The sequence below is a fragment of the Coregonus lavaretus genome (genome assembly GCF_964263955.1).
Source record: "Coregonus lavaretus genome assembly, chromosome: 29".
Classification (NCBI taxonomy): domain Eukaryota; kingdom Metazoa; phylum Chordata; class Actinopteri; order Salmoniformes; family Salmonidae; genus Coregonus; species Coregonus lavaretus.
In genome coordinates this window covers 14,081,676-14,104,210 of record NC_140016.1, presented here as the reverse complement: position 1 = coordinate 14,104,210, position 22,535 = coordinate 14,081,676, and the positions used below count along the sequence as shown (strand labels likewise).

General features: G+C 46.7%; 1 pseudogene across 1 annotated transcript in view; it reads right to left on the bottom strand.

Moving 5' to 3' along the window:
- Positions 1–22,535, bottom strand: part of LOC311104878 (X-linked interleukin-1 receptor accessory protein-like 2) — a 343,046-nt pseudogene that overhangs the window by 130,047 nt on the left and 190,464 nt on the right. The window contains exons 3-4 of the transcript in view: positions 17,267–17,453; positions 16,456–16,609 (exon numbers count right to left, since the gene is read on the bottom strand). The product of the transcript in view is annotated as an X-linked interleukin-1 receptor accessory protein-like 2 (transcript). The remainder of the gene's footprint in view (positions 1–16,455; positions 16,610–17,266; positions 17,454–22,535) is intronic.

Here is a 22,535-nt window from a genome sequence, read left to right as displayed (position 1 = left end):
ATAGCTCAATTCTTGTGCATTTTATTCCTTGTGTTACTATTTTTATAATAATTGTTTAACTCTGCATCGTTGGGCTCGTAAGCAAGCATTTCACGGTAAAGTCTACAGCCGTTGTATTCGGCATGTGACAAATACAATTTGATTTGATTTAGCCTTTGTCCACCCTCTTTAATTCAGTCCGGAGGCTGAGATGGCCATTGCAAAATGTTGATTTTGTGGTCAATTAACCATTTCTTTGTGGATTTTGATGTGTGTTTGGGGTTATTGTCTTGCTGGAAGATCCACTTGTGGCCAAGTTTCAGCCTCCTGGCAGAGGCAACCAGGTTTTTTTGTTGCTAAAATGCCCTGGTCCTTGGTAAAGTTCATGATGCCGTTGACCTTAACAAAGGGCCACAGGACCAGTGGAAGCAAAACAGCCTCATAATATGGTGCACCACCAATATTTTACAGTAGGTATGAGGTACTTTTCTGCATATTCTTTCTTTTTTAAATAAATATATATATATAGCTTTTTACAACAAACCCAAATAGAGACAAAGAGCTCTATTTTCATGTCATGTCACGGTCGTTGAGAGACGGGTCAGACCAAGGTGCAGCGTGATATGTGTACATGTTTATTCACCCAAATAAACATACAAACAAAACAAGAAACAACGTACCGTGAAGTCCTCAGGCTATACACATACAAGCCTATCCAGAACAAGATCCCACAACTAAGGTAGGCAAACAGGCTACTTAAGTATGATCCCCAATCAGAGACAACGAGCGACAGCTGCCTCTGATTGGGAATCACACCCGGCCAAACCTAGAAATACACATCTAGATCCTAAACATAGAAATACTAACATAGATCCTCACGCCCTGACCAAACCAACTAAAGCCAACCGGCCTCTCAAGGCCAGGGCGTGACATGTCATCAGGCCATAGCACTGCCTGGATTTTGTTAAACGCCATTGGCACTTGGATTGGAACTGGTGCTATGGTCAGATGACATGAAAATAGAGCTCTTTGACCACGCACACAAGTGGTGGGTTTGGCCACCACATTGATCAAAATGTTGTGCACAACATCCGTAAAAACCACCACAGAACATTCCCTAAATGTTCTAATTTTCCAGGTAAAAAACAGACTAAATTTGTTCTGGGAATGTTCTTGAAACTTAATTTTATACAAACATTGTATAATTATTAGCACAGCTGGACAGTTTTTGTGTTACAGTATGAGAACATTTCCCGAAACCTAACAAATGTTCTGGGAACTTTCACAGAACTGATCTGGTTTGCTGGGAACACCCTTACAGCTGAATAGATATGTGTAAACAGATTTATATATCTGCTCTGTTTCTCCCCTAAGATGATCTTTTGAGAGTAAATAAAGTGGAAAAACCCAAAACTATTCTCAGAAGGAAACATCTCTAGGTGATAAAATGCAATTAGCTCGACCAGTGATTCAGAGTGTTTCCTGTCGATGAACAAATGAGCCTTTTCATGCTTCTAATTTTACAACTCACTCAAATTGAACAGTCCCCACTATGCTGTTTCCATCAGTAATCACTGGGTATCAACTCACCTCCAAAAAATACATGTCTCCTGACACGGATAGAGGTCTCTGATAACTTTCTATACCAGGTTCATTAGAGCCATTAACACAGACAATGAGAGCTCACTTCAACTTCCACGGTCACCTCACCTGACACTTATGTATATGAGACATCCTTTAGAAGAGCTGCCTCCAGTATAGAAGTGTTCTTATGGCACTACAGTATATTCATGAGTAAACTTTAGATTCTATAAGGTATTGGGATTTAACTACAATAAGTAGGCCTACAGTGTTAATATTGACTAATTTAGTGAAATCTAAATGTTTGTAATATATTCTGAATTTCACATGACTCTTTCTGTCAAATCCTCTAAAGGTGTAATATAGAGGACACCCACAAAGCCAGTTGCTTGGGGACAAGGTTTAGAGGCATGACCTCAGTACAGTGGTTAAGTCCCTACCCAGTGTGTGAGAGGAGAGAGAGGTAACCCCCTATGTCACCTGAGAGGTAAGAGAGAGTGACAGGCAATCGCTTCCTCTCGACACCAGCCCTGTCATGCCTCGTGGGGAAGACGCCCTGCAGTCGTGTGTGTCCTGACAAGATGTGCTTATTCAACACAAAGCCCAAGTCTCCCAGAGCTTTTGACTCCACGGAAACAAATGTGTTTATTGTTTGTTGGCGTCACCTGGCATATAAAGACAAACAGGACATGCTGGTGTCTAGTGACAGGCCATACATCCTGCTCTTTCCCTTTAGCTCATTATCACACGATCCTCTCCTCCTGTACTCTCCTCTTTGTGTCCTCCCCTCTCCTCTCCTCCTCCTCCTGTCCCTCTCCTCTCCTCTCCTCTCCTCTCCTCTCCTCTCCTCTCCTCTCCTCTCCTCTCCTCTCCTCTCCTCTCCTCTCCTCTCTTCTCCTGTCTCTCTCCTCCTCCTTCTATCCCTCTCCTCTCCTCCTCCTGTCCCTCTCCTCCTCCTCCTCCTGTCCCTCTCCTCTCCTCTCCCCTCCTCCTCCTACTCCTCCTGTCCTTCTTGTCCTTCTCCTCTCCTCCTCCTCCTCCTGTCCCTCTCCTCTCCTCCTCCTCCTCCTCCTCCTGTCCCTCTCCTCTCCTCCTCCTCCTGTCCCTCTCCTCTCCTCCTCTTCCTGTCCTTCTCCTCCTCCTGTACTTCTCCTCTCCTCCTCCTCCTCCTCTTCCTGTCCTTCTCCTCCTCCTTTTCCTGTCCTTCTACTCCTCCTCCTCCTCCTCCTCTCCCTTTCCCTCTCCTCCTTCTGTCCCTCTCCTCTCCTCCTTCTGTCCCTTTCTTCTCCTCCTCCTCCTCCTGTCCCTCTACTCTCCTCCTCCTGTCCCTCTCCTCTCCTCCTCCTGTCCCTCTCCTCCTCCTTCTCTCCTCCTCCTGTCCCTCTCCTCTCCTCCTCCTGTCCCTCTCCTCTCTTCCTCCTCCTGTCCTCCTCTACTCCTCCTGTCCCTCTCCTCCTCATTCCCTCTCCTCTCCTCTCCACTCCTCTCCTCCTCCTGTCCCTCTCCTCTCCTCCTCCTGTCCTCCTCTCCTCCTCCTCCTGTCCATTTCCTCTCCTCCTCCTGTCCTTCTCCTCTCCTCCTCCTGTCCCTCTCCTCCTTCTGTCCCTCTCCTCTACCTGTCCCTCTCCTCCTCCTGTCCCACTCCTCTTCTCCTCCTGTCCCTCTCCTCTCCTCTCCACTCCTCTCCTCCTCATGTCCCTCTCCTCTCCTCCTTCTGTCCTTCTCTTCCTCCTCCTCCTGTCCTCTCCTCCACCTTTCCTTCTCCGCTCCTCCTCCTGTCCCTCTCCTCCTCCTGTTTCTCTCCTGTCTGTCCTCTCCTCCTCCTTTCTCTCCTCTCCTCCTCCTGTCCCGGGATGCTGACCTTCAGAGTTGCAAAGAAAAAGCCATATCTCAGACAGGCCAATAAAAAGAAAAGATGAAGATGGGCAGTCTGAGATATGGCTTTTTCTTTGCAACTCTGCCTAGAAGGTCAACATCCCGGAGTCGCCTCTACACTGTTGACGTTGAGACTGGTGTTTTGCGGGTACTATTTAATGAAGCTGCCAGTTGAGGACCTGTGAGGCGCCTGTTTCTCAAACAAGACACTCTAATGTATTTCTCCTCCTGCTCAGTTGTGCACCGGGGCCTCCCACTGCTCTTTCTATTCTGGTTAGAGCCAGTTGGGGCTGTTCTGTGAATGGAGTAGTACACAGCATTGTACGAGATCTTCAGTTTCTTGGCAATTTCTTGCATGGAATTGCCTTCAATTCTCAGAACAAGAATAGACTGACGAGTTTCAGAAGAAAGTTATTTGTTTCTGGCCATTTTGAGCCTGTAATCGAACCCACAACTGCTGATGCTCCAGATACTCAACTAGTGTCAAGAAGTCAAGTTTTATTGCCTATTTAATCAGCACAACAGTTTTCAGCTGTGCTAACATAATTGCAAAAGGGTTTTCTACTGATCAATTAGCCTTTTAAAATGATAAACTTGGATTAACACAACGTGCCATTGGAACACAGGACTGATGGTTGCTGATAATGGGCCTCTGTACGCCTATGTAGATATTCCATAAAAAATCTGCCGTTTCCAGCTACAATAGCCATTTACATTTTCTCATTTTGTCAGAAAGTATTTTTTATTGCAAGTTAAAGCGCATCGTTAGATAGCTAGCTAACGTTAGCTGGCTGGCTCGCTAGCTAACGTTACGTGTATGATCTGTTTAGTAATATTATTAGTATCTCAGAAATTAATTTGCATTGCTAGTTATAGCCTAATGTTAGCTAGCTAGCTAACATTGAACCTAGTTGGTTAGCTTTAGCTACCTGCAGATTCATGCATGGTGGCTAGCTATTCCAATCCGTTTGTATTGCTAGTGGTATGGGTTGGGATTATGGTTCATTGTTTAGCTAGCTAGCTAGGTAGCTACATGTCTAAACAAAAGACTCCACTATGCAAGTAACCATTTCACTGTACCATTTACACCTTCTGTATCCTGTGCATGTGACAAATAAACTTAGATTTTATTTGATATATCGTGTGTTTACCAGAGACGGTAATGTGAAGAACAACATGACCTGCACCAAAGTCAGATTAGGATATAGACCAAGGACTAGAATACACTAAAGTGTATTTTTACTACTACTTTTTGCTACTACTTTCACCACTTTTACTATACTACATTACTCACTCTGTTTAGCACATAGCCTCACAAGTGAATCCTTAAAGAGATGGGTGGGGCTAAGGCTTAAGAGGGTGTAGTGACGTGACTTTAACATTAATCTGAAGACTGTTATCTCTAATTAACTAACTATGTTTAATTGTTACCCGATTAAATGAATCATGTAACAATTAACTCATTAGGATCTGGGGCACCACGAGAGCGGTTCTTTAAAGAGTTACCATCTCCCGAATTAAACTCTAAAAGGTCTTTACCTATCACATCTATAAACAGTCAATTCATTAATCATAACCTCATATTATATAATCATTCTGAACAGTCATAACCTCCTTGCATCTGCAAAACCCCAAACCTTATTTATGATTCAGTAGTACACAAATTGGTTTAATTATTTACTTACTAGCTAATTAAATGGGAACACAGGATAAACATACACTCTGCACCGGTTATTGACTGGAGACAACAGGTCCTTAGCGGAATGACAACAACGTGGCTGCTTGTTAAAAAGAAGCGAGGGAGAGAGAGAGGGACAGAGACGCTTTACCTTGATACATTCAGAAACTACACTAACCTACAGTACCCATATACTTTGCACACGAACCGCCGCCCGCTTTGAGTAAGAAATCATTAATGTATTTACGCGAAATACCTTGGTTCGCCGGGTGAACCGGACCGCCTTGGAAGGGGGGTGGGCCTTTTCACAGCACGCTTGTAAGTCTCTTATTGTCCAAAATGGTTCCAACAGTCTTCACTGTTGTCTTTCTTTGTAGTTGTCCGGTCTCCGATAACTTATCATGTAGTCCTGAACAGAACTACAGAATTGATCTTCCTTCCATTCGCTCTTGAAGTTGCTTCTTTGAAGATAGGCTAGCCAGCCGTATCGATGGTTCCCCAGTGGGATGAAGAGGGTAGCGTAATACGATAGTTTGAGCAGAGTAGCAGATGGCCCTACTTACATTTCCTTTCGAATAAACCTTACTTAGGACAGCAAAGTGGTGGGTTTATTTTCTTCACCTCGTGTTGAGATTCAAAGTTCCAACCATTTTAAACATGTAGCTGCCACTTCACGTTTTTCTGGTCTAATGTGTTAATTCGTTACCCCTCCTTTATACACTCGGCTCGAAAAGGGGCGGTTCCGGCCGGCTGACACGCTCTCTGACCTCACTTCAGACAGTGACTACTAACTGTGCAGAGTTATGAAAAACAATTATCTCTTATAACTTCTCAAATCACATCCCTCTCTTAACAAAAACACTTTAATCATTTTTCATATTACATGCACAACGCATAGTATGACAACGTCAAATATGTAGTGGGTATACTTTCCAAGTTACAGTATTTCCTTTATAACATTTTTAATGACATCACAAAATAAACAAAATTATATTAGTGTTCTATAGATCGCCTCTGACCATACCCCACGTTCTACGTTCGAAACCATTAGTTCCAGTATTCGCTTTTGAACGTGTTGGAGTTTCAGCGAGGAAAAGTCTGTTGAAACAAAGACATTAATTTGGTGAATCTTGGAGAGGGAGAGAGAGATCTTCTTCCCTTGATTTATGACAGCGTGTGAGTTGTTAACCCCCCCTTGTTCTTTCCTTCCCCCACTACGGGTGAGAGGGGGTCTGATTGAAGTTATTCATTGCAAACCTGATCTGACCTATTTAGATTCTAGTGGACAGTCATGACAAGGGTGTGAATGATGCTGAGTGGGTGTAGACAAAGAAGAGCTCTCCAGTACATGTACCAAAACAATCAAGGGCCATTTTCTCAAAAGTGGGGATACAAGTTTATCAACTTTCAAAGCAGAATTGCTTTCCCATTGTTCCTCAACTGCAGTGTATGATATACTATTTTCTAGTTCTGAGTCTCTACTTTTATCCAATGTAAAAAACACAATTTCAAATGTTGCTACATAAGACCGAATCGAGGTGGTGGGTCACATTTAATAAACAAACCTTTCTATGAGGAAATTGGAGCACTGTTGTCCTAGTCACCTTACCCCTATACATATCTACCTCTATCACTTCAGACTCCCTGCACATTGTAAATGTGGTATTGGAACTGACCCTGTATATACAGTAGCTTCTATGCTGCAATAGTCTATGTGCCGGGGGGCTAGGGTCAGTCTGTTATATCTGGTGTATGAAAAATGTATGCACTCACTAACTGTAAGTCGCTCTGGATAAGAGCGTCTGCTAAATGACTAAAATGTAAAATGTAAATGTGTTATTCTCCTGTCTTATCCGGTGTCCTGTGTGAATTTAAGTATGCACTCTCTAATTCTCTCTCTCTCCCTCTCATCCCGGAGGACCTGAGCCCTAGGACCATGCCTAAGGACTCCTTGCTGTCCCCAGTCCACCTGGTCGTGCTGCTGCTCCAGTTTCCACGCTTCTGCCTGCGGCTATGGAACCCTGACCTGTTCAACGGACGTGCTACCTTGTCCCAGATCTGCTGTTTTCAACTCTCTCTCTCTACCGCACCTGCTATTTCAACATCTAAATGCCCGGCTATGAAAAGCCAAGTGACATTTACTCCTGATGTACTGACCTGTTGCAACCTCTACAACCACTGTGATTATTATTTGACCCTGCTGGTCATCTTTGAACGTTTGAACATCTTGTAGAAAAATCTGGCATTAATGGCAGTATACTGTTATAATCTCCACCCGGCACAGCCAGATGGGGACTGGCCACTCCTCGGAGCCTGGTTCCGCTCTAGGTTTCTTCCTAGTTTTCTGCCTTTCTAGGGAGTTTGTCCTAGCCACAGTGCTTCTACATCTGCATTGCTTGCTGTTTGGGGTTTTAGGCTGGGTTTCTGTATAGCACTTTGTGACATCGGCTGATGTAAAAAGGGCTTTATAAATAACATTTGATTGATTGGATTGAGCTTCTTACTTTCTCGTGAAAATCACCTAATATTATACTCGTGGCCCATGTTTTGAGAAGTAGCAATTCTATCTGCTGGACTAAACCACCTTTACTCTACCATGTTTCCTGAATGAGTGCACTCATATTTCTCACCCAAAATACCTTGAATATACTTTTTATTTTTCACAATTTCTCTCCCCCTAAGAAGAGAGGGGGAGGGAGAGAGAGAGGGGGGGCACGAGAGAGGGGGAGAGGGGGAGAGAGAGAAAGAGAGAGAGGTGGGGGGAGAGAGGGGGGAGAGGGCGAGAGAGGAAGAGCGAGGGGAGAGAGGGGGAGAGATGAAGAGCATGGGGAGAGAGAGGGGGAGAGAGGAAGAGCGAGGGGAGAGAGCGAGGGGGAGAGAGGAGGAGCGATGGGAGAGAGAGAGAGAGAGAGAGATGAAGAGAGGGGGAGAGCGAGAGGGGGGGAGAGAGAGGGGGGAGAGAGAGGGGAGAGAGAGAAGAAGAGGGGAAGATAGGGTGAGAGAGAGGAAGAGAGGGAGAGGAAGAGAGAGAGGTGGGGAGAGAGAGAGGGGGAGGGGGGATAGAGAGGGGGGAGAGAAAGAGAGAGAGAGGGGGAGAGAGGAAGAAAGAGAGAGGTGGGGGAGAGAGAGGGGGAGAGAGGGGGAGAGAGAGAGGGGGGAGAGAGTGGGGGAGAGGGGGAGAGAGATATATAGGGGAGAGAGGGGGAGAGAGAGAGAGAGAGAGAGAGAGAGAGGGGAAAGAGGAAGAGTGAGGGGAATAGAGGAAGAGCGAGGGGAGAGAGAGGGCGAGAGAGGAAGAGTGAGGGGAGAGAGAGGGAGAGAGGGGAGAGAGAGAGATGAGAGGGGAGAGAGAGAGTTGGAGAGAGAGGGGGAGAGAGAGAGGGGGGAGAGAGAGGAAGAGAGGGGGAGAGAGATATATAGGGGAGAGAGGGGGAGAGAGAGAGAGAGAGAGAGAGAGAGAGAGAGAGAGAGAGAGAGAGAGAGAGAGAGAGAGAGGGGGGGGGAGAGAGGGAGAGATGAAGAGAGGGGGAGAGGAAGAGGGGGAGAGAAAGAGGGGGAGAGTGAGAGAAAGTTGAGAGAGGGGGGAGAGAGAGAATGGGAGAGAGAGAGACGGGGGAGAGAGGGAGAGAGAGAGAGGGGAGAGAGAGGGAGAGGGGGAGAGAGAGAGACAGGGAGAGAGAGGGGGAGAGAGAGAGGGAGAGAGAGAGAGAGAGGAGAGAGGGGAGAGAGAGAGAGAGAGAGAGGGGGGGAGAGAGGGGGAGAGAGAGAGAGGGGGGGGGGGAGCATTCAGGATTCGTGCATGGCCCATCATCTTTCTCAATATTGATTTAACTGGCTGTGGAAATTGTAACAATATTCCAATGAGGTTTGGAGATGCATGACAGTGGTAACTCGCCTCTCACAGTGACAGCAATGACTGTTAAATTTAGCCTGACTGCAATGTTCTTTCATAAGAGGCATTTTACTTTGAAATGCATTTTTAAATATTAATGACCAGGTTGCTGGCTGTGGAGGGAGAGGGGCACAAATCTGAGCCTTTGCCAAGGCTTAGCCCACCCCTCCATTCTGATTTCCTACTTCTACTGTACTGATACTATACTGCAGGCTATTCAGGAGCAGATTGGCCCTACAGGCTCCATCAAGGCCTTGTTGTTGCCTCATTTCAAGTTAGTTTTATTAGTCCTATGTACACAGCTTTGCACACTCTTGGCATTCTCTCAACCAGCTTCACCTGGAATGCTTTTCCAACAGTCTTGAAGGAGTTCCCACATATGCTGAGCACTTGTTGGCTGCTTTTCCTTCACTCTCCGGTCCGACTCATCCCAAACCATCTCAATTGGGTTGAGGTCGGGGGATTGTGGAGGCCAGATCATCTGATGCAGCACTCCATCACTCTCCTTCTGGGTAAAATAGCCCTTACACAGCCTGGAGGTGTGTTGGGTCATTGTCTTGTTGAAAAACAAATGATAGTCCCACTAAGCCCAAACCAGATGGGATGGCGTATTGCTGCAGAATGCTGTGGTAGCCATGCTGGTTAAGTGTGCCTTGAATTCTAAATAAATCACAGATAGTGTCACCAGCAAACCACCCCCACACCATAACACCTCCTCCTCCATGCTTTATGGTGGGAACTACACATGCAGAGATCATCCGTTTACCCACACCGCATCTCACAAAGACACGGCGGTTGGAACCAAAAATCTCAAATTTGGACTCCAGACCAAAGGACAAATTTCCACCGGTCTAATGTTGATTAATCGTGTTTCTTGGCCCAAGCAAGTCTTTTCTTCTTATTGGTGTCCTTTAGTAGTGGTTTCTTTGCAGCAATCGACCATGAAGGCCTGATTCACACGGTCCCCTCTGAACAGTTGATGTTGAGATGTGTCTGTGACTTGAACTCTGTGAAGCATTTATTTGGGCTGCAATTTCTGAGGCTGGTAACTCTAATGAACTTATCCTCAGCAGCAGAGGTAACTCTGGGTCTTCCTTTCCTGTGGTGGTCCTCATGAGAGCCAGTTTCTTCATAGCGCTCAATGGTTTTTGCGACTGCACTTGAAGAAACTTTCAAAGTTCTTGACATTTTCCGCATTGACTGACCTTCATGTCTTAAAGTAATGATGGACTGTCGTTTCTCTTTGCTTATTTGAGCTGTTCATGCCATAATATGTACTTGGTCTTTTACCAAATAGGGCTATCTTCTGTATACCCCCCTACCTTGTCACAACACAACTGATTGGCTCAAACGCATTAAATTAACTTTTAAGAAGGCACACCTGTTAATTGAAATGCATTCCAGGTGACTACCTCATGAAGCTGGTTGAGAGAATGCCAAGAGTGTGCAAAGCTGTCATCAAGGCAAAGGGTGGGTATTTGAAGAATCTCAAATATAAAATATATTTTGATTTGTTTAACACTTTTTTGGTTACTACATGATTCCATATTTCATTTTTTTATGTCTTCACTATTATTCTACAATGTATAAAATAGTAAAAATAAATTAAAACCCTTGAATGAGTAGGTGTGTCCAAACTTTTGACTGGTAGTGTATATGTGTGTGCATGTGTGTGTGTGTGTGCGCGTGTGTATGTGTGTGTGTGTGTGTGTGTGTGTGTGTGTGTGTGTGTGTGTGGATGAGTGTGTATCATTGTGGGTGTGTGCGGTAGTGAGTGAGTGCATGTGTACTAAGGTGTGGAGAGTCAGTGCAGGTGATCAGTCCAGTTCAAGTGTTCAGCAGTCTGATGGCTTGTAGATTAAACTGTCTATGAGCCTGTTGGTACCAGACATCATGCTACGATACCGTCTACCTGACGGTAAGGGAGTGAACAGCTTGAGGCTGGGGTGTGTGGGGCCCTTGATGATGATCCTCAGGCACCGTTTCGAATTGATGTTCTGGATGGGTGGGAGCACGGTCCCAGTGTATACTGGGCTGTCTTCAGCACCCACTGGTGGGCCTTGCGGTCGTGGATGGCGCAATTCCCGTACAAGGCTGTGATGCAACTGGTCAGGATGCTCTCGATGGTGCAGCGGCAGTATTTGGAGAGGACCCGGGGTAGCATGCCAAATTTCTTCGGCCGCCTTAGGAAGTAGAGACGCTGAGCTCAGTGACTTTCAAAGTGGCACCGTAATAGGATGCCACCTTTCCAACAAGTCAGTTTGTCAAATTTCTGCCCTGCTAGAGCTGCCCCGGTCAACTGTAAGTGCTGTTATTGTGAAGTGGAAACGTCTAGGAGCAACAACGTCTCAGCAGCGAAGTGGTAGGCCACACAAGCTCACAGAACGGGACTGCCAAATGCTGAAGCGCGTAGCGTGTAAAAATTGTCTGTCCTCGGTTGCAACACTCACTACCGAGATGCAAAATGCCTCTTGAAGCAACGTCAGCACAGGAACTGTTCATCGGGAGCTTCATGAAATGGGTTTCCATGGCTGAGCAGCTGCACACAAACCTAAGATCACCATGTGCAATGTGAAGCATCGGCTGGAGTGGTGTAAAACACTTGTCACCATTGGACTCTGGAGCAGTGGAAAAGCGTTCTCTGGAGTGATGAGTCACGCTTCACCATCTGGCAGTCCGACTGACGAATCAGGGTTTGGCGGATGCGAGGAGAACGATACCTGCCCGAATGCAAATGATCAGGCTTACAACTGTGGTGTCGTCAGCAAACTTGATGATGGAGTTGGTGTCGTGCAAAGCCACAAAGTCATGTGAGGATAGTGAAATCAACAAGGGTGTCATACAATGCTACAGTAATACAAGGGATATGGACACAAATAGGGTTGCCTTGAACAGTGCCCGGCTAGCAACACCATTTATATTCCTTCTTTAAGCTAGTCTGCAAGTATTTTTTATTTTTACCCCCTTTTTCTCCCCAATGTCGTGATATCCAATTGGTAGTTACAGTCTTGTCCCATCGCTGCAACTCCCGTATGGACTCGGGAGAGGTGAAGGTCGAGAGCCATGCGTCCTTAGAAACACGACCCTGCCAAGCCGTACTGCTTCTTGACACACTGCTCGCTTAACCCGGAAGCCAGCCGCACCAATGTGTCGGTGGAAACATCGTACAACTGGCGACCGTGTCAGCGTGCATGCGCCCGGACCGCCACAGGAGTCCTAGAGCGCGATGGGACAAGGATATCCCGGCCAGCCAAACCCTCCCCTAACCTGGACGACGCTGGGCCAATTGTACGTCGCCTCATGGGTCTCCCGGTCGCGGCCGGCTGCGACACAGCCCGGGATCGAACCCGGATCTATAGTGACTTCTCAAGCACTGCAGAGTGTCTCCCAACATCCCCAACAGCCTCATCACTGAGTCTATGATAGCTATATTTTACCCACAGGGCAACTCCTCTGTTTCACTTGAACCTATAACCAAACAGGACACAGGGGCAATGCTCTTTTAGGGTGGAGGGGCAGTGGAATTCTGACGAAGGAGGAGCCCCCTGCCCCCTGGAAGCCTGAGTGTCCTGAGTGACCTCTCTCTGTGCTTAAAGCTAACTAACACAGGCCTTGTCTGACCCTGACTCGGCTCACCACCCAACCAGCAGCACCCTAACATGGCATTTGATCCAACAGGTCAGCACCCCAGGCAGCTTGCAAACCATGTGGAATCCAGCTCCAACATTACACCACTCACGCACTACTAGTGCTTAGCTTAGCAGAAGGGCATGTGAGTGAGTGAACAAATAATGGCTCAGTTAACTGACAAGACAAGCATCATATTCTCCCTGCCAATTCACATCTCACTGAAGCAGATGTCTTTCAGCTTAGCAGATCATGTTAGCTTGCCGCTACCGCCTTTACTGTGGTTTTGTAATGCTAGTTTGTTGAATACTGTTGTTTAGTGAAGCACAGTATTGTCCCTGTTTTGGTCTCTGAATTGCATGGAAAATAATTTGTGTGTGTGTAGCAACGGTTATCAAAATTGTTTTAAAAACAATTCTAATAAATGCAATAGTTGTACAATGGATGAAGACACTCCAAACGTTTAGAATTGTTTTAATCCATCAGATATTGACTGAATTATAGCACATATAAAGGTTTACTGGCACAGACAATTAATTAATGGAGTTCAGGGATTTTGGTGGGAATTCAGGTATTACATTTATTGTCAAATTTCACATTTGTTTTTTTGAATGCACTCATATATACATTTTTTAAATATTTTGTGTTAAAATAAAGCAAATTACATGTGCCTCATTTGTATAAAAACACAGAGTGGATTTGCATATTTGAATAGATTAACATTAAGGGGAGGAATAGGCCTGCAACCACCAAAAACCTGCTCTGTCTAGGCCTACCTGCACTCACCTGCGCTGTCTAGACTGCCTCATTAATTACTGTTTTTTTCATGTTCTGTTACATAATTCAACAAGTGTATCAATATCAGGATACCCTCAGATTACAAACCAACAGTTTGGCTCTATATTACACCTATTCATACATAGTGCTTAATTTGTAAATCGGGGGGTGCCAGAACAAAAAGTGAGCGCTAGAGTGGGGTGACCTGGGAGTTCTAAGGTTCTGGAACACATAAGAAAACCCTAAAACTTTATAATAAAGCATTGCATGCATATCATCGCATTTGCTAGTGGCATAGAGCAGTAGAGTAGAGGCACTTCCAGAAGTTGCACACATGGAGAACATTTTTAGTAGCCTAGGGTCCTGGAAAAATGTGCCCTTTTATAAATACATTTCATGCAATTCTATTTCATTTTACATGACTGGAGACTTTGGCAGAATCTTTTATTAATACCACACAAATGATCGAAATGGCAGGCACTGACAAACTGAAACTCTGAGAAAAACTACAACGACCTTGTCTTGAATCCATCAATAGCCTAGGACTATGTGTACGGAGACACATATTGTAGGCTACAATATGAGGAAGAAATTATAGTCCTAAAAATGCTTTCCAGTTTCACTGACTCACCCAATGATGCGCAGCTCACTTGTTGGTGATGGCCGATGCGCTCATGCCAAAAGCCTCTCTCTCTCTCTCTCTTTTGTAAAACAATATTTGGAAGTTGATCAAATATTTTGGTAGCCTACAGCATAGTCTTCTCTTTTCAGCAGGAGCCATTTGCTTTACAACCTGTGTTTTCCCTCGATTGTATTTGAAATATTGCGAAAGGCCTGTTTTGTCTGCATGCTGTTTTTTCACTGATAGATTTGCCGCGCGTTCCCGACTGTAGGCTATTCCTCGTTATTGGGCTCAATCCGCAGCTAGACTATTTTTAAAAAGAAGCTATTGATCCTCTGTGGCTAAATTATAGGCCTTATCATGGTGTACTAGGCTATTCTGAATGATTTCATTGATTTCTGAACAGACAGCAGTAATGTATTGGCAAATGTATTTCAATTTATCTATGATTCTATAAGGAAATAAATAATGAAGTGCAACACTGGAGAGATGATGAGCAGCAAGAGGAACTGCCCCTCCCTACCTTCAGGCTATGCTCATGGGAGAACTTGGGAAGGTTGAAAACCAGGCGGGCTGCAGCATTCTGGATAAGTTGCAGGGGTTTGATGGCATAAGCGGGGAACCCAGCCAACAGCAGGAGATGCCTGGATTAGGACCTGCACCACTTCCTGTGTGAGGTAGGGTCGTACTCCACAGATGTTATTGAGCACGAACCTGCAGGAGTGAGTCACTGCTTTGATGTTGCACAATTGAGAGCATCCTGTCGGGCTGCATCACCGCCTGGTATGGCAACTGCACCGCCCGCAACCGCAGGGCTCTCCAGAGGGTGGTGCGGTCTGCCGAACGCATTACCGGTGGCAAACTACCCGCCCTCCAGGACACCTACAGCACCCGATGTCACAGGAAGGCCAAAAAGATAATGAAGGACATCAACCACCCGAGCCACTGCCTGTTCACCCTGCTATCATCCAGAAGGTGAGGTCAGTACAGGTGCATCAAAGCTGGGACCGCGAGAATGAAAAACAGCTTATATCTCAAGGCCATCAGACTGTTAAATAACCATCACTAGCACATTAGAGGCTGCTGCTGCCTATTGAAATCACTGGCCACTTTAAGAAATGGAACACTAGTCACTTTAATCATGTTTACATATCTTGCATTACTCATCTCATATGTATATATACTGTATTCTATAATATTCTACTGTATCTTAGTCCATGCCGCTCTGTCATTGCTTGTCCATATATGTATATATTCTTAATTCCATTCCTTACTTAGATATGTGTGTATTGGGTATATATGTTGTGAAATTGTTAGATATTACTTGTTAGATATTACTGCACTGTCGGAGCTAGAAGCACAAGCATTTCGCTACACACACAATAACATCTGCTAAACATGTGTATGTGAAAAATACAATTTTATTTTATTTTATTTGAAACCCTACACCCCAACCCAAGCACTCTGTTCTGCCACTTCTGGTCTCTTGGCCCTCCCACCCACCCCTATGGGAGGGCAGCTCCCACTCAGCCCAGTCCAAGCTCTTCTCTGTCCTGGCACCCCAATGGTGGAACCAGCTTCCCGCTGAAGCTAGGACAGCAGAGTCCCTGCCCATCTTCCGAAAGCACCTGAAACCCTACCTCTTCAAAGAGTATCTTTAATAAATGGTGATAGGGCTGTCTATCATTCTGTATTGTCTGGTATAGGCTACTATCTGTTTCAGTTCCATTTCTGGAACGGTTGTGTGTAGTTTCCATGTGTTTCTGTCCTGTTTGTAGTGTAGCTAGAGTCAGACTCATAGAGAGCTGCCTGCCTAGTGCAGTCCTGAGGCTCCAGCGGATTGGCTCTGTTTCAGAGTGGGGCTAGGCAGGCAGGCAGGGTGAATGAGCTGTGGGGTTGATTTCACACTGCAGTTGGCAGCTGCTTTTCCTGCAGTCGGGACCCAGCACACACCCCAAGGGTCAGACTCACTGGCCTGGAATCCCAGCCTGCCTGCCTGACTGCCTGCTGCATGACAGAGGCAGCGGAGGAGGCACAAGCCCAAAATGTGAATAAATAAATCCATCTCACATCACAGTGGACGCCAGCGTTTACACTGAGGGCTGATGCATCACAGACACACAGTGATACCCCACTATGCTCCGGTGATAAATGGTGTATCTCCGCAGTGCATCCGGTTGAGTGTTTTATCTCTGAACTACCAAACCTTGAGAGGAAGGGGCTTCAGAATATTAAGTGTAAGAGTGCAAAAGTGTAAACCTTTCCGCTCACTGTTCACTGCAGCTGATTTCAGATACAAATCGTGGCCAGCTGTCAAACTGTTTTTGGCACTGTGCACATACACACGCACATAACAATATACAATACATTCATACTGTAACCAGACACACCCAAACTCACACACACACAACATGGGGGGCTTACCTGTGACTTTGAGCTCTGTGGTCCTCCTCACCACCCGGCTGCCATATTTCAGCTCACAGGTGTAGTTCCCGCCGTCGTCCTCCTGCACCTCAGGAAACCAGATGTTGGTGATGTTCACCATGACGGAGCTCCGCCACGTCCTCTTCTCACACTCCTAGACAGACATTAACATCACACAGTGTTATACCACGTCAGTTTCATCTGGTTTTCATATATTAAAAAAAAAAACATTCCCCAATTGGTAGTTACAGTCTTGTCCCATCACTGCAACTCCCGTACGGACTCGGGAGAGGCGAAGGTCGAGAGCCATGCGTCCTCCGAAACACGACCCTGCCAAGCCTCACTGCTTCTTGACACACTGCTCGCTTAACCCGGAAGCCAGCCGCACCAATGTGTCGGAGGAACATGCAACTGGTGACCGTGTCAGCGTGCATGCGCCCGGACCGCCACAGGAGTTGCTAGAGCGCGATGAAGACATCCCGGTAGGCCAAACCCTCCACTAAACCAGACGACGCTCAGCCAATCATGCGTCGCCTCATGGGTCTCCCGGTCGCGGCCGGCTGCGACACAGACCGGGATCGAACCCGGATCTGTAGTAACGCCTCAAGCACTGCACTGCCTTAGACCTCTGCGCCACTCGGGAGGCCACTTGGTTCCATATCTTTTGATCCAACTCAGTCATTAACTACCGATTCACTATGTTAAGTTAAGTTACGTTTATTTAGATACCCATTAGTGTATCAGGGCTAATCTTCCTGGGTTCATACACAAAGAATATACAACATTTCTGAGAAAAAGAGTGATTTGTTACCTTATACCAGGTCATCTGGGGCTGCTTGTAAGGGGCGAGGTAATCCTCGATGTCGGGGCAGTTGATCATCTTGCTCTTAGTGATCTCTGCTTTCTCCAGGTGGCGTATTTTACTGTTGAAGCACAGGCCCTCGTCATTCTCCTCCACCGCCAAGGACATGGACACCTTCATGCAGTAGGTGGAGTTTCTGCAGAAAGGGAACACAACACAGGAGGCTTTATGTTTCCCCAAGTTCACCTCTAGCCAAGGGTCATCACACACACAAAAGCACACATCGATTTCTCCACAGGGTTTCATCTGTGAACCAGCAGAGCTCTTAAACACTGTCATTCATTTCATCAATGCCTCCCTGCCTGCCTGTGATGATGTGAAGTGGGGCTTCATTTTACTTTTTTTTGCCAACAACATCAAGAACAATATGCAGTTTGAACATGGAGGACATCGGAATGGAATATTTCAAAATACTTCAATTAGTAAAGAGATGCGGCTCCCCCTGAAGTGGCAGGAGCACATACTGTATGGGGAATGAATGCGCATATCATTGCACTAGGCAGTCACCAGCCTGAAGTACAGGTGTCCTTCAGGGAGGCCTGTGTCAGGGCACATGACCCCCAGCTCCACACATAGCTACTGCCATGGCTACTACACTAGGTTCCCATTGAAAATGCATGAGGGCCTTCAGGCATGGGATTGCCCTCCAGTGGCATTGTGTGTCAGCTAAGGCCCCCTGAACTTCCGCTCGCAAGTTCAGCCTGTTTGATACCAAGATGTAACTTTTCAGCATGAAACATTTAGCTGGTTTTAGACTTGGACATCAGGTAGGTTGTGTATGTGTGTGTGTGTGTGTGTGTGTGTGTGTGTGTGTGTGTGTGTGTGTGTGTATGTGTGTGTGTGTGTGTGTGTGTGTGTGTGTGTGTGTGGACGTGTTTAACTATTCTTGTGGGGACCAGAAATCCCCACAAGAATAGTAAACGAACACAAATTTGACCAACTGGGGACATTTTCTTGGTCCCCACAAGGTCAAATGCTATTTCTAGGGGGTTTAGGGTTAAGGTTAGAATGAGCGTTAGGGTTAGAATTAGGTTTAGTGTTAGGGTTAGGAGCTAGGGTTAGGGTTAGGGTAAGAGTACGAGTTAGGGTTAGGGTTAGGGGTTAGGGAAAATAGGACTTTGAATGGGACGGAATTGTGTTTCCCCACAAGGTTATCTGTACAAGACTGTGTGTGTGTTTGTGTGTGTATGTGCGTGTAGAATTCCTAATCTCAGGCAACAGAGATAGAGAGTATAGCTGTCCTGGGCTACTTTCCTTATTTTAGAAGAAGATTAACTATGACTAAAAAACTGTTCACAGGGCACTTGCTGTGTCTGGTGACAACGGTCTCATATTGTGACAAATAAAAAGCCAAACATCAACAGACAAACAGGGAACAGATGTGTGAAGTCACTCAGGACAAATGCGGATGTGTTACTGACAATTAGCCCAGTTAATCACACTGCATAACTATTGTGCAATCCTGATACGACTGCTTCCACTTCATTAATAATTAATCTCTCCCCTCCTGCAATTACTCTCAAAAGAATACGCCTGGGCTACACCCCACCAATTGAATGATATGCTTAGTAAAAAATAGATTTCTGTGTGCTCGCGGTTCATGTTTACATCTGTTAATGTGAGCTTCAAATTAATTTTACAATTAATCTAACACACGACAACATTCAAGATGTGGCCCACTCAGGTGGGTCAGTGTCGCATGGATCACTGTGCACGGGCTCTTAGCTTTCTTGAGACATGATTGAATAAGCATTAAGAACATCCATACGCCTGCATGACTTCCTGCCAGGCTGATTTCATGTAATTTCCCCTACACAGGTTTCTGTGTGAGCTATGGCACAGAGAGCCAAACTGTGTAAATGCCTTCTTGGCAGAGGTAGTTTCCTATATTGCTGGGGGACCACACCGACACTGCAGCCATGGAGGTCAATGCAGGAGCCTTTCATTGCAGTGACCTGACCTTGGAACTCTATGGGGTAAACATCCACAGACAGACAAGAGAGCGACTGAGGCTCCGCTGCAGGTAGGTCAGCCATGTTGTTCTGTTCTGCTGCATTTCCTGTTTGTCCTAAGAACCACCTGAGAAAGTACATAGCCTCAGAACATCTAGAAGAGGCTTGTCTGGGGAGAGCAGTGACATCGCAGCTCCCAGTCCTGGCAGATGAGACATACAGTACACAGAACTGCTCTGTGGGGCACCCTGCCACGGGCCCTCCCCTCACACAGGGAGAGGATGAGGGGGAAGTTGGAGATTAAATCATATGATTAATTCACTGGTAATGAACCTCATTCTGTTCCTTCCCTTAGCTCTCATATAACTCTCTCTGTGGAAGATGGGCCTAGGAGGACCCCAGGGCCAATTATACTGACTGACAATGTGTTGCTCTATGAGCTTCACAGAAATTAGCACTGTCTGCCACTACAATTTGACCTGTTTTCATAATGGATCATCCGCTGAGATGGCCTATACCACAGAGAGCAGCATCTTGGCACTCTTGTCTAATACTAACACTCCCTTTTCAATATACATAAGGGATGGTTCGACATTTACAGAATGGGGACCTGGAGGAAAATGGGGGAGGGCCATGCCTTTTCAATTTCAGTCCGGGGGAGGGTTTAGTATTTTTTTTATCTAGTCCAGGGGAGGGTCATGTAATTTGCAATTCATGAAATGTCTATATTTCTCAGTGTTTTAGAATTATTTGCTTATTAGGCTATATATGGATGTGTACCTGATGCCGTCCCTCATCTCTTAATCTTCGCTGGGAGCGCAATATCAAGTGTGCCTATAGGCCAGTGGTCACCAACCTTTTCTCAGTCACGATCACTTTCTGAGTCAAAATGCAAGCCGAGATCTAATGGTCAGATTGTTTTTTTTAAACAGGACTTAAAAAACGTAAGCCTATGCAACATTAACCAATTAAAAACAGTTCTGTAGCAATGAGGTTTGTGCAGTAGGCTGTTAATGTTCTCAGACCATTTGGAAATTATATATTTTTTAATGTAGGTATATGATCACACTGGTAATTTTGTCATTTGCACTTGTCATTTGTGGGATCTTGTTCCGGAGAGGTTTGTGTTTGTTAACCTCAGGACTTCACGTATCGTTTTGTTGTTTTTGTTATCGTTATATAAGTACTCATTAAAAGATGTACGCATATCACGCTGCGCCTTGGTCCACTTCTTACGACGATCGTGACAGAAGATCCCACCAAAACAGGACCAAGCAGCGTTTCCAGGAGCAAACGCCGGGTAAGGAGCTGGAGAGGTTGGTGATGGCCCAGGTGGGCCAATGGTGGTCCTGGGAGGACATGTTCGCGGGCAAAGGGCCATGGGCTAAAGTTAAAGCCCTGGCGAGAGAGGAGGTACGGCGCCAACAGTGTCGTTGTCGGACAGGCGAGAGGCAACCCCAATAAATGTTTTTGGGGGGGCACACGGCATGGACGATGGGGCTGCTGGAGGCAGCTACAGGGCGAGATTGTGGACTAGGAGAGAAGGCCACCAGGTTACGGGGGCCATTGGTCATTAGAGGGAAGGAGAGTGTACAGGCACGGCGAGAGGTACTGGGGTGTGTTACCAGTCCGGCCCGGCCCGTTCCTGATCCCCGCACAAGCCCAGTGGTGTGTGTTTCCAGTACGGTCCGGCCTGTTCCTGTCCCTCGCACCAAGCCTGTGATGCGCGTCGCCAGCCTGGCCCGGCCTGTTCCTGCCCCTCGCACCAAGCCTGTGGTGCGCGTCGCCTGCCCGGCCCGGCCTGTTCCTGCCCCTCGCACCAAGCCTGTAGTGCGCGTCGCCAGCCCGGCCCGGCCTGTTCCTGCCCCTCGCACCAAGCCTGTGGTGCGCGTCGCCAGCCCGGCCCGGCCTGTGCCTGCTCCCCGCACCAAGCCTGTGGTGCGCGTCGCCAGCCCGGTCCGGCCTGTTCCTGCTCCCCGCACCAAGCCAGTGGTGCGCGTCGTCAGCCCGGTCCGGCCTGTTCCTGCTCCCCGCACCAAGCCAGTGGTGCGCGTCGTCAGCCCGGTCCGGCCCATTCCTGCTCCCCGCACCAAGCCTGTGGTGCGCGTCGTCAGTCCGGCACAGCCCGTGCCTGTTTCACCGGTGCCTGGTCAGGTACCGGTCAGCTGCTCCACACCGGAGCCTAAGCAATCCGCTCCACCGATGTCCAGTCCAGCTCCAGCCAGCGGGACCAGACCAGGGGCGCTACGGGGGGTTAGTTAGAGGGTGGTGGTCACGCCCGGAGCCGGATCCGCCTCCGAGGCGTAATGCCCACCCGGCCCCTCCCTTGTTGGGTTTAGTTGGCTCGGTCGCAGTCCGCGCCTTTTGGGGGGGGGGGGGGTACTGTCACGCCCTGGCTCTGGGGACTCTTATATGTTGAGCCAGGGTGTGTAGGGTCTATGTTTTGTGTTCTATGTTCAGTTTCTAGTTCATGTGTTTTCTATGTTGGCCGGGGTGGTTCCCAATCAGAGGCAACATGAATCAGCTGTTGCTTGTTGTCTCTGATTGGGAACCATACTTAGGCAGCCTTTTATGCACTTGTCATTTGTGGGATCTTGTTCCGGAGAGGTTTGTGTTTGTTAACCTTAGGACTTCACGTATCGTTTTGTTGTTTTTGTTATCATTATATAAGTACTCATTAAAAGATGTACGCATATCACGCTGCGCCTTGGTCCACTTCTTACGACGATCGTGACAGTGAGGCACAGCTGAGTGAGCATTATAGTCTTCCTGCTGATGGCAAAACTCAAGTCACACTGCATTTTTTCTGCCTCATGCACCAATTCATGTTGTTACTCCTATGACCAGAGAAAGTGAAATATACCTTTATTAAAAAAGACACTCCGCTAAAAATAACAAAGGAAGCTTATTGTAACACTATGCTATACTCATTCATTACAGCTGCAGTGCTGGTTGGTGCGTGAGTGGCAGTAGGGAGAATGCGCATTTTATGGCTTATAAATGTGTTGAACAAAGTGTTGACAGTGCTAAATAACTACTTAAACATGAACTTACTCATAAAAACAGCAGCTCTTTGATGTATTCATTGAGTCTCTCTCTAGTCATGGTTGCAGTATCGACTGCTGTGCGTTCAAGGCTTTTTTTTTACAGTCTATGGCTCAAGGAAACCACAGAGGAAACTGCGCAGACACAGTGATCTGAGCTATCTGATTGGCCAGTGGTAGGCCTATAGGTGCACTTGATTTGCTCTCTGGGCCTGCCGGGTA